We start from the raw sequence: 16367 nt of genomic DNA, 5'->3' as shown, positions 1-16367 counted from the left end.
CCGGCTTGGCTACGGCGGCTGCAGAGAGGCAATATTCCTCGCCAAAGGGCAGCCGGCCTCTGCTTCCTCCCCTGTCAATCCCAGCACCTATACTCTTCCTCTCCGAGACCTCCTGCCCGGCTTTCGACACCACACCTGGGCAGGTCCCGGCCATTGTTTATAGCATTTTGTAGTGGGGCGGGGGCGGGGGCGGGGGGGTGGCAATGAGGGCCCTATGACCCGCCGAGTCCTGGAAATGCCGGTGTTCCTAGGACCTGGAACTTCCAGTTATGCGGAGAAGAAAAGAGGGCGTCCCTAGGGAACTGTTGATCGCACACTTAATAGACTACAGTATAGTGTAAACATAACTTTTAGGTATACCGGGAAACCAGAAAATTTATTTGACTCGCTACTGGAATATTTGTCTTACTTCGGTGGTCTGGAACTGAACCCACAATATCTCTGAGGTATGCCTGTACTGTCTCCAAAATAGAAAGTTGCCAAAAGCTTTCCCTTTTTATTGAAAAATAAAATATCCTGCATCTTTAGCCTGGCATTCTTGGATTCCCAACAGTGTGACTCCATGCTGGAAACTTCTAATTCTCCCAAACTATCACCTTCCTCTTGGATGTCAACCTGGAAAGCCCTTTTGCTCCACCTCACCTTATCTGAGACCTTTACAGAGTCTCTGTGAGGCTGAGATAGACCCGGGCACTTCAGTTTTTAAAAATTTTGAGTTTCCCATTGAAAGGAAAGGAGCGACACACAGCAGCAATTCACCGGAGAGTTCCCTTTATTAGGGAAAGGTGCTGGGTTATATAGGAAGGGGCATGAATTGATTGAGGTGTCACTTCTACGGGGCTGGTGGCTGTTGGCTAGGTGCTGGGATTGGGAGGGGGGCGAGAGGTGATTGGGCTTCAGGTGGCGCCGGCGGGAACTGAGGATCCCCCCCCCCGGAAGAGAAGCCGGAGGTTTGCCATCTTACTGGTGGGGGCCCTTCATTCCCCCCTTTCTCCTCTATGGGCTTGTGGACGTTGCTTTCTCTCTGGCTGCTTCCTGCTGAACAGGGGCGGAGAAGGGAGTGAGGGCTTGAGGATTGGGAGGAAAGGGTTGCTAGGACTCCCCGCAGTAAGGACGAGTAGATGTGGACTTCTTCAGGTTTGGAAATCAATGAAGGTTCCCTGTAACCATAGGTTGAGGACCTGTTGATTCCAATGGTGCCAAGAGGATATGGGTGTCAGGAGCCAGGCGTCTGCGGCCATTGTTTCCAGTAACAGTTTCCAGTGGAGAGAGGGGTCCATCTCAGCGTGTGGTGAGGAGGTCACGTGAGGGTGAGGGATCTTCTGTGGCCAGAAGCTGGTAGTTCTTGAGTAAAAGCTGGTTGAAAGCTTGATTAGAGATTTTTCCAACTTGGGATTTGATGAACTTTATTATACAGGGTAAGAAGAGACAGGCGAGAAGAATGATTATTATGGAGCGTGCAATGGGCCAGAGCTAGGTGAGGAGGGGGTTTGTTAGTATTGAAGAGAATGGGTTGGAATTGGAAGCAGAGTGGAGGCTGGAGGCAAGGTCGGTGAGTTTGGTAATGTTAGTTTCTACAATGCCGGAATAGCAGAACTCTTCTCAGAGGAAGACGCAGGTGCCGCCCTTCTCGGCTGTAAGCAGTTCTAGGGCCCGCTGGTTTTGAAGGGTGACTTTAGCTAGCGAAGTGACCTGTCTTTGGAGAGAATCGGCAGTGGATGTCAGGGCTCCCTCAAGTTTGGCGTTGAGATTTCTAACTGCCTATAGAGAGTGACTCAAGGCTTCTCCTGAAAACCCTGCCCCAAAGGCTGAGGTGATCAAAGAGCTACTGACCATGATGGGAAGGAAAGCAGCTCTTTTTGTGTGCGAGGGCAAGGGAGGTTGGAGCTCAAGAAATTCTGCCATGCTGTAAAGTGTAAACTGTGGGATTAGGGTGATGAGAATTCAGGGTGTATCGCAGTTGAGAGGCACTGAGTTGAAAAGACTGCTATTACACCAAAAGAAGTGTCCCGGTTGCGTAAAAGTCTTAGAGCCGGAGGTAGAGGTGTAGATAGAGAGGCAGTGAAGTGCTCTGGAGGGGGGTGGAGTTGGGCTTACACAGTGGTGGATGGTGAGATTATCTGCGTATTCTGGTTCCCATAGGGGTACGTCTGCCAGAGGGCAGAGGGGTTGTCTTTCTGCATGGAAGGAGTAGTTGGAAATATTAAGGGGCATGGCGGCCAGCAGTGGGCGCTGTGGTGATGCACACAAGAAACAATTGGCTGTGTAAAGGGTGTGGTTGAGAAAGATGGTGGTGTCCTGAATGAGCTGTAATGAAGAGTAGGAGAAATGGGAAGAGGGGTGGGGATAAGAAGATGAAGAGGCGCTATCAAGAGTTTGGATAATGACTTTTTCGGAATGTCTGCTATCTGATGCAACTTGAGAGATCTGGGAATGAGAGGGAACATACTTTCGAGAGATATGAAGGGTACCGTGGGGGGTCGAGGACCCCTGTAGTAAACTGAGGCTGTGACTCTGGCAGCCCATCGAGAATCCCAGGGATCTGGGATTGATAAGGAGAATGAACCGTTGGGATATTTCATGAAATGGTTGGAGGAGTAATACTGTGGGTACTGAAAGTTACTCATGTAGTGAATGGCGCAAGACCAGTAGGGACATCTCCTGTAGGTGTCTGGCCATCGCCTGCAATAGGTTTGTTTTTGGTCATAGAGGAAGCATAGGTAGGGAGAATAAGGGTAGCTGCTAGTGAACACTTTGGTGGAGGGAGGAAAGTGGAGGTATAAAGGCTCAGAGCAGCTTTTCAGAGGGCAGTCTGGTGTGGCAATGAGGGCAGTAACTTTTGTTTGATGCTGTGTGTAAGTCTCTCTGACTTTGAATCACCATACAAAGGAGGCTGGGAGTGGGGAAGATAATAGGAATGAGGGAAAAAAGTGAGACAGCAGTAAAGGAGGAAAAAGTCATGATTCGGGTATGGATGGCAAAGGGGGTGAACGGGATTTTGGAGGAAAGAGGACAGTAAGGTTAGGAGTCTGGAGGGAGGGAGAGTCTGTAAACTTTTGTAGGTTAAGAGATCTTTTAGGTGATGTGGGGACAGAATGGTAAGGGGCGCCCTGAATGTCAGTTTATGAGCTTCTTTCTGCAAGAGCTGTCTAGCGGCTAATGCTCATAGGCAGGGGGCCCATCCCTGAACTGTGGGGTCTAATTGCTTGGAGAGATAAGCTACTGGGGCAAAGGATGGGCCATAATATTGGCTTAGGACTCCTAGAGCTTGACTGGACCTCTCATGAATGTATAATGAGAAGGGCTTCGACAAATCAGGAAGATGGAGAGCTGGGGCTTCCACAACGGGTTGACGGAGCTTAATGAAGGAGTGTCGGGGTGAGGAGGATAATGGTTTTTTAGGGGGGCTCTTGCTGAGGTCGTATAAGGGTCTTGCCAACAGGGAGCAGGGAGAAGTTAGGGATCTATGCTCTAAAATATCTAGCTAGGCTTAGAAAGGAAAGGATTTCTGTCTTGGTTTTGGGAATGGGCAGGTCAGAGAGGAGCTATTTTCTGTCTAAGGTAATGGACTTTCTTTGTTGAGATAGAAGGAATGTGAGGTAAGTGACAGAAAGGAAGAGATTTGAGCTTTGACGGGGGATACTCGGTAACTTCTGGAAGCTAGAAGGTTAAGTAGGGAGGCAGTGTCAAGTTGAGACTGTTCCCATGAGAGACTGCAGAGTAGAAGATTGTCCATGTATTGTAATAAGGTGGACTTGGAGTGATCATGATGAAACTGTTTGAGGTCCTGAGCTAGGACCTGTCTAAAAATATGGGGACTATCTCGGAAGCTTTGTGGCAAAACTGTCCAAGTGAGTTGTTCAGAATGTCTTGTGTATGGGTCCATCCAGGTGAAGATGAAAAAATCTTGGGAGCAGGGGTCTAGAGGGATAGAAAAATGGGTCTTTGAGATCTAGGACTGAGAAGTGGGATGCTGAGGCAGGGATCTGCGATAAAAGGCTGTATGGATTTGGAACTAAGGGATTGATAGGGAAAATGGCCATGTTGATGAGGTGAAGGTCTTGGACAAGGTGGAAAGATCCGTTGGTTTTTTTAACAGCTAATATGGGTGTATTAAATGGGGAGTGAGTGGGTCTGAGGTAATTTATGTTTAAGAGATCTTGAATGATGGGTTGGAGGCCTATGAGGGCTGAAGTGGTTAGGGGGTATTGGGCCTGACAGATATACTGAGAGGGGTCACGTAATTTGATAGAGGCAGGGGGACATAGGGCCACGGAGGGGCTTGTAATGTCCCAAACTTTGGGATTTACAGGGTGTATGAGGACAGAACAGGAGCTTTCATTGGGTAGAGGAGGGTCGTCGGCTATGAGGGCCAACAGAAAGGGAGTACTGGGGGCTGTAGGAGTGGATATAGTTATGGAAATGTGGAGGAGAGAAAGGATGTTCCGTCCTAGTAAAGGGATGGGACACTAGGGCATAACCAGGAAGGAGTGGGAGAAAGGTATGGGATTATCTAGGATTGTGCATAAAAGGGGGGGGGGATTTAATGGGAAAATCTGTTTACCTCCTACCCCGACTATAGGAGTAATGGCTGGCATGGTAGGGCCCCGGTATTCTCGCAAGACTGAGAAGGTGGCTCTTGTATCTAGGAGGAAGGAGATGGGGCAACCGTCTACTGATAAAGTAACCCTGGGCTCCTGTTTGGTGATGGAAATGGTCGGGCGAGAAGCCCCTGGGCCTCGTCAATCTTCTTCTGCCAGCCCCACTACGGCGGGCTTAGGATGGGGGTTGTTCATCCAGCCTCTCCTTCAGGTAGTTGGGCAATCAGACCCCCAGTGGCCCTTTTTGTGGCATCTGGGGCATGGGGTGGTAGGAGATCTGGGGGAGCGACACGCCCTTGACCAATGTCCCTCTTTTCCGCACTTGAAACAAGCTCCTGGGGGGGGGGGGCTTGTTTGTAGAGGGGCGCCCAGGTTGTGGTTTTATCAGCTGGGCCAACATCTGGAAATTGGCCTGATCAGCCTTTTGTTTACAGCGTTCTTTCTCCTCCTCCCGGTTATGGAAGACTTTAAAGGCCACTGTTAGGATCTCTGTGGGGTAGCGGGGCCCTGTTCTAACTTTTTGAGTTTAGCTTTAATGTCGGGGTAGCTTTGAGCTAGGAAGTATGTCATAAGGACATGTCTTCCTTTAGGTGTTTCTGGGTCCAGGCTGGTATACTGTAATAGGGCTTGAGTAAGTCTGTCTAAGAACTCAGAGGGGGTTTCATCTCTCTTTTGAATTATGTCTTGGAGTTTTTGAAAATTGACTACTTTACGAGCTGCTTTTTTTAGACCTGCTATTAAGCAGGAGTCAAAAATATCTCGAGAGCTGAGACCCATGGTGGTGTTATAATCTCAGTGTGGGTCTTGTTCAGGTACAGCAGTGGGGCCAGGGAGATAGGTGGGGTCAGTCTTGTGGGTTTCGGTAGCGTGCATTTGGGCAAAGTCCCAAACTTGTCTACGCTCTTCAGGGAGGAGAGTATTGGCCAGGAGCATGAAAATGTCATGATGTGTGAGGCTGTAAGACTGGAGGGTCCATTGAAACTCCCTGATGTATGTCGTGGAATCAGTGGAAAAGGAACTTAGGCGTTTCTCTAGTTGGGCTAAATCTCCTAAGGAGAAAGGGATGTGAACGCGCACAATGCCTTTGGATTTTGCTACCTCCCGGAGGGGGGCGATAATTTTGGGAGGCTCTCGGGACTGAGTCTGAGGGGGACTGAAGGGTTCTGGCTCAGTCTGTGGGGGAGTGACGTGGTCTAGCTGCACCTATTCAAGCAGGTCCTGAAGTGCGGAAGGGGGGCAAAGAAAATAAAGAAAGATAGAATTAGACTCACGTGTTGCCAGCCTGCAGCCCAGCTACTTGCCTCTGCTGCTCTAGTTGCGCTTGAATTCATGACTCTGAGGTTAAGAGTCTCATGCTCTACTAATTGAGCTACAGCAGGGCTCCAGTTAATTGCTTATGGAATGCGTTGTTTTCTATTCTTGCCACATCGGCAAGTGGGGGAGGGGCATAGCTAGAAGCAGGGGCGGTGTTTCTACACATCTTTAAGGTCTCCCTATTTTCAGAGTGAGGAGTCTTGGCAAGATATGTTTTTGTGGATAGATAACTTCTAAGGACTGCACCAGTTTTTGTTTAGCTTGTGCTTTCCCATGCTGCGTTCAGACATGGGGGAGGGTGCTTTCCCATTCTCTCTACAAACATGTGAGAAGACAAAGGCGGTCCCTAACAGGGGAGAAATAGGTGATGAGGGCAAAGACGGAGGAGGCCTCTGGGACCTAGTTAAAGGGGGGGCTGAAAGGCTCAGGCTTAATCTGTGGGGGACGAAGACGGAGGAGGTGAGATGGGGGAGGAGATGGTGGGGGAGGAAGGGAGAAGGGCTGTTGTAGGAGAAGAAGGGGAAGGGAGTGAACGGGAGGCTTCTGCGGGGGCGGGGGCTTGCAGGCTAGGAGAACTTGGGAGGGGGCGGGGGAGGAGGAGGCGGAAAGCTTCAATATAGGGAATCTCCTTCCATTTTTTCAGGCACTGGCAGTAGTTAAAAAGATCGCGAGTGATGTTAGGATCAAGAGTTCCCCCTGCGGGCCATTGGTTGTTATTGTCTAGGGGGTATGTTGGCCAATCTTGGGAGCAATATTTACGGAGAAGTTTTGGTTTTATATCAGGCGTCAGGGAGAGGGTAGCCAGATGCTTAAGCAGGCATTCAAGAGGTGAACCTTCAGGGAGGGATGAGGAGGCTCCCATGGCTAAAGGACAGAGAAGGAGACAAACGGGGAAGACGAACGGAGATCCTCGGACTGGAAGCAGACCGCAAGGAGACAAAGGGCGTCCCTGATGATCCTTGGTGGTCTGCGGAAACTCGTATATGAGTCGGAATTTCTTAAGAAGTGTGGGTCGTCACCCAGACTTCCCTAAGAAGGCAGAGTGCCGGAGTCTCGAGGTACCTAGCGCTAGGCATTTTCGGCGGATGGAGCAGAAGGAGGAGGGGGGGAAAAGGGAGCGTTCTCATCCATAAAGGAGTCACCTCGTTTATGGCTGTTGGAGGGGGGTGCTTGAGAGTCTGCCCCAGCCGTAAAGGCCTGACGCGGGGATTTATGGCTGTTGCAGGAGGGGCCTGAGGGTCCACCGCAGTTGTGAAGGCCTGAGGCAGGGAGAGTTCCCTCCTCATCCCCGAGCGTCAGGGCCTTGCCGGAAGATCACGGTCAATGGCACTGCGATAGCTCGGAGAAGAGTGGCCCACTCCAGGGGGAAAACTTACCTAAAGGCCAGAGAGGAGTGGTGAGTGTGATGAGCCAGCGCCGGAAAAAGAAGACGAGGGCAAGCTGCTGCTGGTGTCGGGGGGAAGACGGGGCCCAGTTGGGGTGTCCCGTCTCCCGGGTTTCGGCACCAATGAAAGGAAAGGAGCGACACACAGCAGCAATTCACCGGAGAGTTCCCTTTATTAGGGAAAGTTGCTGGGTTATATAGGAAGGGGCATGAATTGGTTGAGGTGTCACTTCTACGGGGCTGGTGGCTGTTGGCTAGGTGCTGGGATTGGGAGGGGGGCGAGAGGTGATTGGGCTTCAGGTGGCGCCGGCGGGAACTGAGGACCCCCGAAGAGAAGCCGGAAGTTTGCCATCTTACTGGTGGGGACCCTTCACCCATTACAGTGAAAAGTTGAAGGGTTACCAGTGTGTAATATTTTTTTTTTTTTTTTTTTTTTTGAGAGGGTATCTCTCATATTTATTGATCAAATGGTTGTTAACAACAATAAAATTCAGTACAGGGGGGTCAATGCTCAATGTACAATCATTAATCCATCTCAAGCCTAATTCTCGTCAGTCTCCAATCTTCTGAAGCATAACGAACAAGTTCTTACATGGTGAACGAATTCTTACAGAGTGAATAAATTCTTACATGGTGAACAGTACAAGGTCATTCATCACAGAAACTTTCGGTTTTGATCATGCAATATGACCTATAAACCATCAGGTCAAATATGAATATTCATTTGATTTTTGTACTTGATTTATATGTTGATCCCACATTTCTCCTATTATTATTATTATTTTTATTTTTAATAAAATGCTGAAGTGGTAGGTAGATGCAAGATAAAGGTAGAAAACATAGTTTAGTGCTGTAAGAAAGCAAATATAGATGATCAGATGATCAGGTGTGTGCCTATGGACTAAGTATTAATCCAGGCTAGACAAGGGCAGCAAGACATCCACGGATGCAGAAGATTTCTCTCAAAGCAGGGGGGGTGAGGTTCTGAGCCTCACCTCTGTTGATCCCCAAATTCTCACCTGATGGCCCCCCTGCGACTGTGCCTGTCTTAGGTTGTTCCTCCCTTGAGGAATCTTACCCGTCTCTGGCTAACCAGTCATCTTCCGGGGCCATACAGGGAAATGTAAAGTTGGTAAGTGAGAGAGAAGCCATATTGTTTGCAAAGGTTAGCTTTTTACTTCTTTGCAGATTTATGCCCTGTGGCTTCTATGCCCAGCACTTGTCTCGAGGTATCTTTACCACCTGGAGGAATTATGATACTCGGTAAATTCGATATGAGGCACGAATTCTATTTAAGGTTTGTAATTAGGAAGGAAGAAGAAAAGCTATAGATGTAGCATATGAAGGAAACTTGGGAGGATTGATTATTTCTTTGACATATCTTCTTGTATAGTACCTTAATTATGTATAGGTTTTAAACTACTAACTAATTTGCACACACATATTAACATAATAGGAATACGGTGACATAAACAAAGCAAATCTATAATTACCAGCCATCTCCAGTGAAGCCAAGAAAACCATTTAGGCACCCTAGGCATTTGTGAAAATTTATCTATGATATGATGGATATTGTCCAACTGTACTTGAACCATCAGACAAATTAAAGCAGCCCATTTCTGGGATCTGTTCACATCCCATATGTTCTTTTAACCATAGATAGTCTATAGTCATGAGATTTTGGGGTGCTACAACTTGCACCCCTCCCAACTCCTGGTTGAGTTCCAACAGTACAGATCCAGTCAAATTCGTTGTCTCACTGTATGCACATGCCAGCCTAGACATCTCCCTCCTCCTTCTTATGGCAAGTCCAGGAGACGGTGGGCTAGATGCAGCCACAACCGCAGCATTGTCCGGATCCCTGTGGAGGCTTTTTGATGATCATCCCCCGGCACGAGTCCTCCAGAGAGTGCTGATGCCGGAAGCTCCTCCTCATATCGTATCTTAGTTCATTTTCTGGGTATCCAAGCTAGGCCTTGATCTTCTGCGTAGAAACAAACAGACCCTTTGCCCACACTTTGACATGCCCTCTATACCACTGTGCAGAACTCATTGGAGGTCAGCACACAGTAACTGCTTTTTTTTTTTTTTTTTAATTAAGAGAAAGGAATATTATCAGAAAAGAGTATCTCCATAGCTGATCATCTGACACCCTTTAAGTGATCAACATTAAGGATATTTAAAGCATGCGTTGATCTTTGATTTACCAATAGTTTTATCCTGTTAAGGAGTAATCCCCCTTTTCTTTCTTTCTTTCTTTTTTTTTTAAATTTTTAATCTACACTTACCTGAAGAATACTATGTTTACTTTGCTCTCCCCTATATCAGGTCCCCCCTAACAACCACATTACGGTTACTGTCCATCAGCTTAGCAAAATGTGGTAGAGTCACTACTTGTCCTCTCTGTGTTGTGCAGCCCACCCTCCCCTTTCTCCCTCCCCCCCATGCATGCTAATCTTAATACCCCCCTTCTTCTTCCCCCCCCTTATCCCTCCCTGCCCACCCATCCTCCCCAGTTCCTTTCCCTTTGGTACCTGTTAGTCCATTTTTGGGTTCTGTAATTCTGCTGCTGTTTTGTTCCTTCAGTTTTTCCTTTGTTCCTATACTCCTCAGATGAGTGAAATCATTTGGTATTTCTCTTTCTCCGCTTGGCTTATTTCACTGAGCATAATACTCTCCAGCTCCATCCATGTTGCTGCAAATGGTTGGATTTTTCCACTTCTTATGGCTGAGTAGTATTCCATTGTGTATATGTACCACATCTTCTTTATCCATTCATCTACAGATGGACATTTAGGTTGCTTCCAATTCTTGGCTATTGTAAATAGTGCTGCGATAAACATAGGAGTGCATCTGTCTTTCTCAAACTTGATTGCTGCGTTCTTAGGGTAAATTCCTAGGAGTGGAATTCCTGGGTCAAATGGTAGGTCTGTTTTGAGCATTTTGATGAACCTCCATACTGCTTTCCACAATGGTTGAACTAATTTACATTCCCACCAGCAGTGTAGGAGGGTTCCCCTTTCTCCACAGCCTCGCCAACATTTGTTGTTGTTTGTCTTTTGGATGGCAGCTATCCTTACTGGTGTGAGGTGATACCTCATTGTAGTTTTAATTTGCATTTCTCTGATAATTAGCGTTGTGGAGCATCTTTTCATGTGTCTCTTGGCCATCTGTATTTCTTTTTTGGAGAACTGTCTGTTCAGTTCCTCTGCCCATTTTTTAATTGGGTTATTTGTTTTTTGTTTGTTGAGGCGTGTGAGCTCTTTATATATTCTGGACATCAAGCCTTTATCGGATCTGTCATTTTCAAATATATTCTCCCATACTGTAGGGTTCCTTTTTGTTCTATTGATGGTGTCTTTCGCTGTACAGAAGCTTTTCAGCTTAATGTAGTCCCACTTGCTCATTTTTGCTGTTGTTTTCCTTGCCCGGGGAGATATGTTCAAGAAGAGATCACTCATGTTTATATCTAAGAGGTTTTTGCCTATGTTTTTTTCCAAGAGTTTAATGGTTTCATGACTTACATTCAGGTCTTTGATCCATTTTGAGTTTACCTTTGTATATGGGGTTAGACAATGGTCCAGTTTCATTCTCCTACATGTAGCTGTCCAGTTTTGCCAGCACCATCTGTTGAAGAGACTGTCATTTTGCCATTGTATGTCCATGGCTCCTTTATCAAATATTAATTGACCATATATGTTTGGGTTAATTTCTGGGGTCTCTAATCTGTTCCACTGGTCTGTGGCTCTGTTCTTGTGCCAGTACCAAATTGTCTTGATTACTATGGCTTTGTAGTAGAGCTTGAAGTTGGGGAGTGAGATCCCCCCTACTTTATTCTTCTTTTTCAGGATTGCTTTGGCTATTCGGGGTCTTTGGTGTTTCCATATGAATTTTTGAATTATTTGTTCCAATTCATTGAAGAATGTTGCTGGTAATTTGAGAGGGATTGCATCAAATTTGTATATTGCTTTCGGCAGGATGGCCATTTTGACGATATTAATTCTTCCTAGCCATGAGCATGGGATGAGTTTCCATTTATTAGTGTCCCCTTTAATTTCTCTTAAGAGTGACTTGTAGTTTTCAGAGTATAAGTCTTTCACTTCCTTGGTTAGGTTTATTCCTAGGTATTTTATTCTTTTTGATGCAATGGTGAATGGAATTGTTTTCCTGATTTCTCTTTCTATTGATTCGTTGTTAGTGTATAGGAAAGCTACAGATTTCTGTGTGTTGATTTTGTATCCTGCAACTTTGCTGTATTCCGATATCAGTTCTAGTAGTTTTGGAGTGGAGTCTTTAGGGTTTTTTATGTACAGTATCATATCATCTGCAAATAGTGACAGTTTAACTTCTTCTTTACCAATCTGGATTCCTTGTATTTCTTTGTTTTGTCTGATTGCCGTGGCTAGGACCTCCAGTACTATGTTAAATAACAGTGGGGAGAGTGGGCATCCCTGTCTGGTTCCCGATCTCAGTGGAAATGCTTTCAGCTTCTCGCTGTTCAGTATAATGCTGGCTGTGGGTTTATCATATATGGCCTTTATTAAGTTGAGGTACTTGCCCTCTATTCCCATTTTGCTGAGAGTTTTTATCATGAATGGATGTTGAATTTTGTCAAATGCTTTTTCAGCATCTATGGAGATGATCATGTGGTTTTTGTCTTTCTTTTTGTTGATGTGGTGGATGATGTTGATGGATTTTCGAATGTTGTACCATCCTTGCATCCCTGGGATGAACCCCACTTGGTCATGGTGTATGATCCTTTTGATATACTGTTGAATTCTGTTTGCTAATATTTTATTGAGTATTTTTGCATCTACATTCATCAGGGATATTGGTCTGTAATTTTCTTTTTTGGTGGGGTCTTTTCCTGGTTTTGGTATTAGGGTGATGTTGGCTTCATAGAATGAGTTTGGGAGTATTCCCTCTTCATCTATTTTGTGGAACACTTTAAGGGAATGGGTATTATGTCTTCTCTGTGTGTCTAATAAAATTCCGAGGTAAATCCGTCTGGCCCCGGGGTTTTGTTCTTGGGTAGTTTTTTGATTACTGTTTCAATTTCTTTGCTTGTAATTGGTTTGTTTAACTTTTGTGTTTCTTCCTTGGTCAGTCTTGGGAGGTTGTATTTTTCTAGGAAGTTGTCCATTTCTTCTAGGTTTTCCAGCTTGTTGGCATATAGGTTTTCATAGTAGTCTTTAATAATTCTTTGTATTTCTGTGGAGTCTGTCGTGATTTTTCCATTCTCATTTCTGATTATGTTGATTTGTGTTGACTCTCTTTTTCTCTTAATAAGTTGGGCTAGAGGCTTATCTATTTTGTTTATTTTCTCGAAGAACCAGCTCTTGGTTTCGTTGATTTTTGCTATTGTTTTATTCTTCTCAATTTTATTTATTTCTTCTCTGATCTTTATTATGTCCCTCCTTCTGCTGACTTTAGGCCTCATTTGTTCTTCTTTTTCCAGTTTTAATAGTTGTGATGTTAGACTATTCATTTGGGATTGTTCTTCCTTCTTCAAGTGTGCCTGGATTGCTATATACTTTCCTCTTAAGACTGCTTTCGCTGCATCCCACAGAAGTTGGGGCTTAGTGTTGTTGTTGTCATTTGTTTCTATATATTCCTTGATCTCTATTTTGATTTGTTCATTGATCCATTGATTATTTAGTAGCATGTTGTTAAGCCTCCATGTGTTTGTGAGCCTTTTTGTTTTCTTTGTAGAATTTATTTCTACTTTCATACCTTTGTGGTCTGAAAAATTGGTTGGTAGAATTTCAATATTGTGGAATTTACTGAGGCTCTTTTTGTGAGCTAGTATGTGGTCTATTCTGGAGAATGTTCCATGTGCACTTGAGAAGAATGTATATCCTGTTGCTTTTGGATGTAAAGTTCTATAGATGTCTATTAGGTCCATCTGTTCTAGTGTGTTGTTCAGTGCCTGTGTGTCTTTACTTATTTTCTGCCCGGTGGATCTATCCTTTGGGGTGAGTGGTGTGTTGAAGTCTCCTACAATGAATGCATTGCAGTCTATTTCCCTCTTTAGTTCTGTTAGTATTTGCTTCACATATGCTGGTGCTCCTGTATTGGGTGCATATATATTTAGAATGGTTATATCCTCTTGTTGGACTAAGCCCTTTATCATTATGTAGTGGCCTTCTTTATCTCTTGTTACTTTCTTTGTTTTGAAGTCTATTTTGTCTGATATTAGTACTGCAACCCCTGCTTTCTTCTCACTGTTGTTTGCCTGAAATATGTTTTTCCATCCCTTGACTTTTAGTCTATGCTTATCTTTGGGTTTAAGGTGAGTTTCTTGTAAGCAGCATATAGATGGGTCTTGCTTTTTTATCCATTCTATTACTCTATGTCTTTTGATTGGTGCATTAAGTCCATTTACATTTAGGGTGACTATTGAAAGATATGTACTTATTGCCATTGCAGGCTTTAGATTCGTGGTTACCAAAGGTTCAAGGTTAGCTTCTTTAGTATCTTACTGCCTAACTTAGCTCGCTTATTGAGCTGTTATATACACTGTCTGGAGAGTCTTTTCTTCTCTCCCTTCTTATTCCTCCTCCTCCCTTCTTCATATGTTGTGTGTTTTGTTCTGTGCTCTTTTTAGGGGTGCTCCCATCTAGAGCAGTCCCTGTAGGATGCCCTGTAGAGGTGGTTTGTGGGAAGCAAATTCCCTCAGCTTTTGCTTGTCTGGGAATTGTTTGATCCCACCATCATATTTAAATGATAGTCGTGCTGGATACAGTATCCTTGGTTCAAGGCCCTTCTGTTTCATTGCATTAAGTATATCATGCCATTCTCTTCTGGCCTGTAGGGTTTCTGTTGAGAAGTCTGATGTTAGCCTGATTGGTTTTCCTTTATAGGTGACCTTTTTCTCTCTAGCTGCCTTTAAAACTCTTTCCTTGTCCTTGATCCTTGCCATTTTAATTATTATGTGTCTTGGTGTTGTCCTCCTTGGATCCTTTCTGTTGGGGGTTCTGTATAATTCCATGGTCTGTTCGATTATTTCCTCCCTCAGTTTGGGGAAGTTTTCAGCAATTATTTCTTCAAAGACACTTTCTATCCCTTTTCCTCTTTCTTCCTCTTCTGGTATCCCTATAATACGAATGTTTTTCCTTTTGTATTGGTCACATATTTCTCTTAGTGTTGTTTCATTCCTGGAGATCCTTTTATCTCTCTCTATGTCAGCTTCTATACGTTCCTGTTCTCTGGCTTCTATTCCTTCAATGGCCTCTTGCATCTTATCCATTCTGCTTATAAATCCTTCCAGGGATTGTTTCACTTCTGTGATCTCTTTCCTGACATCTGTGATCTCCTTCCGGACTTCATCCCACTGCTCTTGCATTTTTCTCTGCATCTCATCCCATTGCTCTTGCATTTTTTTCTGCATCTCTGTCAGCATGTTCATGATTTTTATTTTGAATTCTTTTTCAGGAAGACTAGTTAGGTCTGTCTCCTTCTCAGGTGTTGTCTCTGTGATCTTTGTCTGCCTGTAGTTTTGCCTTTTCATGGTGATAGAGATAGTTTGCAGAGCTGGTACAAGTGACCGCTGGAAGAGCTTCCCTTCTTGTTGGTTTGTAGCCTTTTCCTGGGAGAATAGCGACCTCTAGTGGCTTATGCTGGGCAGCTGTGCGCAGACAGGGCTTCTGCTTCCTGCCCAGTTGCTTTGGGGTTTATCTCCGCTGTTGCTGTGGGCTTGGCCTGGCTGGGGCTGTTCCTCCAAAATGGTGGAGCCCCGTTGGAGGGGGAGCAGCCAGGAGACTATTTATCTCCGTAAGGGGCCTCTGTGCTCCCTGCTGCCCAGGGGGTTAGAGTGCCCAGAGATCCCCAGATTCCCTGCTTCTGGTCTAAGTGACCTGTCCTGCCCCTTTAAGATTTCCAAAAAGCACTCTCCAAACCAAAACAACAGCAGCAACAATGAGAGAGGGAACAGAAACAAAGAGAAAAAAAAAAGGAAAAAAAAGGAAAAAACAAGCGATTTTTTTTTTTTTTTGTTTTGTCCTCAGGTGCCGGTCCCAGGCACCCGCTCACTGGTCCTGCTGCCCTGTCTCCCTAGCACCAGGGTCCCTGTCCTTTCAAGGCTTCCAAAAAGCACCCACCCACCGGTCCCGCAGGGAAGGAACGCTCAATATTCTTTGTCCTCAGGCACTGGTCCCACGCACCCGCTCACCAGTCCCGCCGCCCTGCCTCCCTAGCACCGGGGTCCCTGTCCCTTCAAGGCTTCCAAAAAGCACTCGGCAAAAAGAGAGAAAAAAAAAGGGGAAAAACGCGCGATTTCTTCCGTCCTCAGGTGCTGGTCTCAGGCACCCACCCACCGGTCCCACAGGGAAAAATGCGGGATATTCTTTGTCCTCAGGTGCCGGTCCCAGGCACCCGCTCACCAGTCCCGCCGCCCTGCCTCCCTTGCACCGGGGTCCCTGTCCCTTTTAGGCTTCCAAAAAGCACTCGCAGAAAAGAGAAAAAAAAAAAGGGGAAAAACGTGCGATTTCCTCTGTCCTCAAGTGCCGGTCTCAGGCACCCGCCCACCGGTCCCGCAGGGAAAAACGGGGGATATTCTTTGTCCTCAGGCGCCGGTCCCAGCCACCCGCTCACCAGTCCCGCCACCGTGCCTCCCTAGCACTGGGGTCCCCGTCCCTTCAAGGCTTCCAAAAAGCGCTCGCCAAAAAGAGAAAAAAAAAAAAAAAGGGGAAAAACGCGCGACCTCCTCCGTCCTCAGGCACCGGTCTCAGGCACCTGCCCCCAGGTCTCGCAGGGAGAAACGCGGGATATTCTTTGTCCTCCGGCGCCGTTCCCAGGCACCTCCTCACCGGTCCCGCCACCCTGCCTCCCCAGCAACGGGGGCCCGTCCCTCTAAGGCTTCCAAAAAGCGCTCGCCAAAAAAAAAAAAAAAAAAAAAACCGCTCCGGTTTCTCTCCACCCGCCGGGAGCCGGGGGGAGGGGCGCTCGGGTCCCGCCGGGCTGGGGCTTGTATCTTACCCCCTTCACAAGGCGCTGGGTTCTTGCAGGTGTGGATGTGGTCTGGATGTTGTCCTGTGTCCTGTGGTCTCTATTTTAGAAAGATTTTTCTT

General features: G+C 46.0%; 1 protein-coding gene across 6 annotated transcripts in view; it reads left to right on the top strand.

The window, feature by feature from the left end:
- The first annotated feature begins 15 nt into the window (after positions 1-15).
- AHSP (alpha hemoglobin stabilizing protein) overlaps positions 16-16367 on the top strand; it is a 45709-nt gene continuing 29357 nt past the window's right edge. For 2 of the 6 annotated variants that reach the window (XM_037004410.2, XM_073215266.1), the window contains exon 1: positions 16-143. The gene's annotated coding sequence lies outside the window, so the exon portion shown is untranslated. Of the gene's footprint in view, positions 144-203; positions 447-1172; positions 1292-6726; positions 6974-16367 lie in introns of those variants that run through there. The other 4 variants (XM_037004411.2, XM_073215264.1, XM_037004414.2 and 1 more) reach the window with 4 other exon arrangements.

This window comes from Manis javanica, chromosome 10, assembly GCF_040802235.1.
Source record: "Manis javanica isolate MJ-LG chromosome 10, MJ_LKY, whole genome shotgun sequence".
Classification (NCBI taxonomy): Eukaryota; Metazoa; Chordata; class Mammalia; order Pholidota; family Manidae; genus Manis; species Manis javanica.
This window is presented reverse-complemented; position numbering and strand designations above follow the sequence as displayed.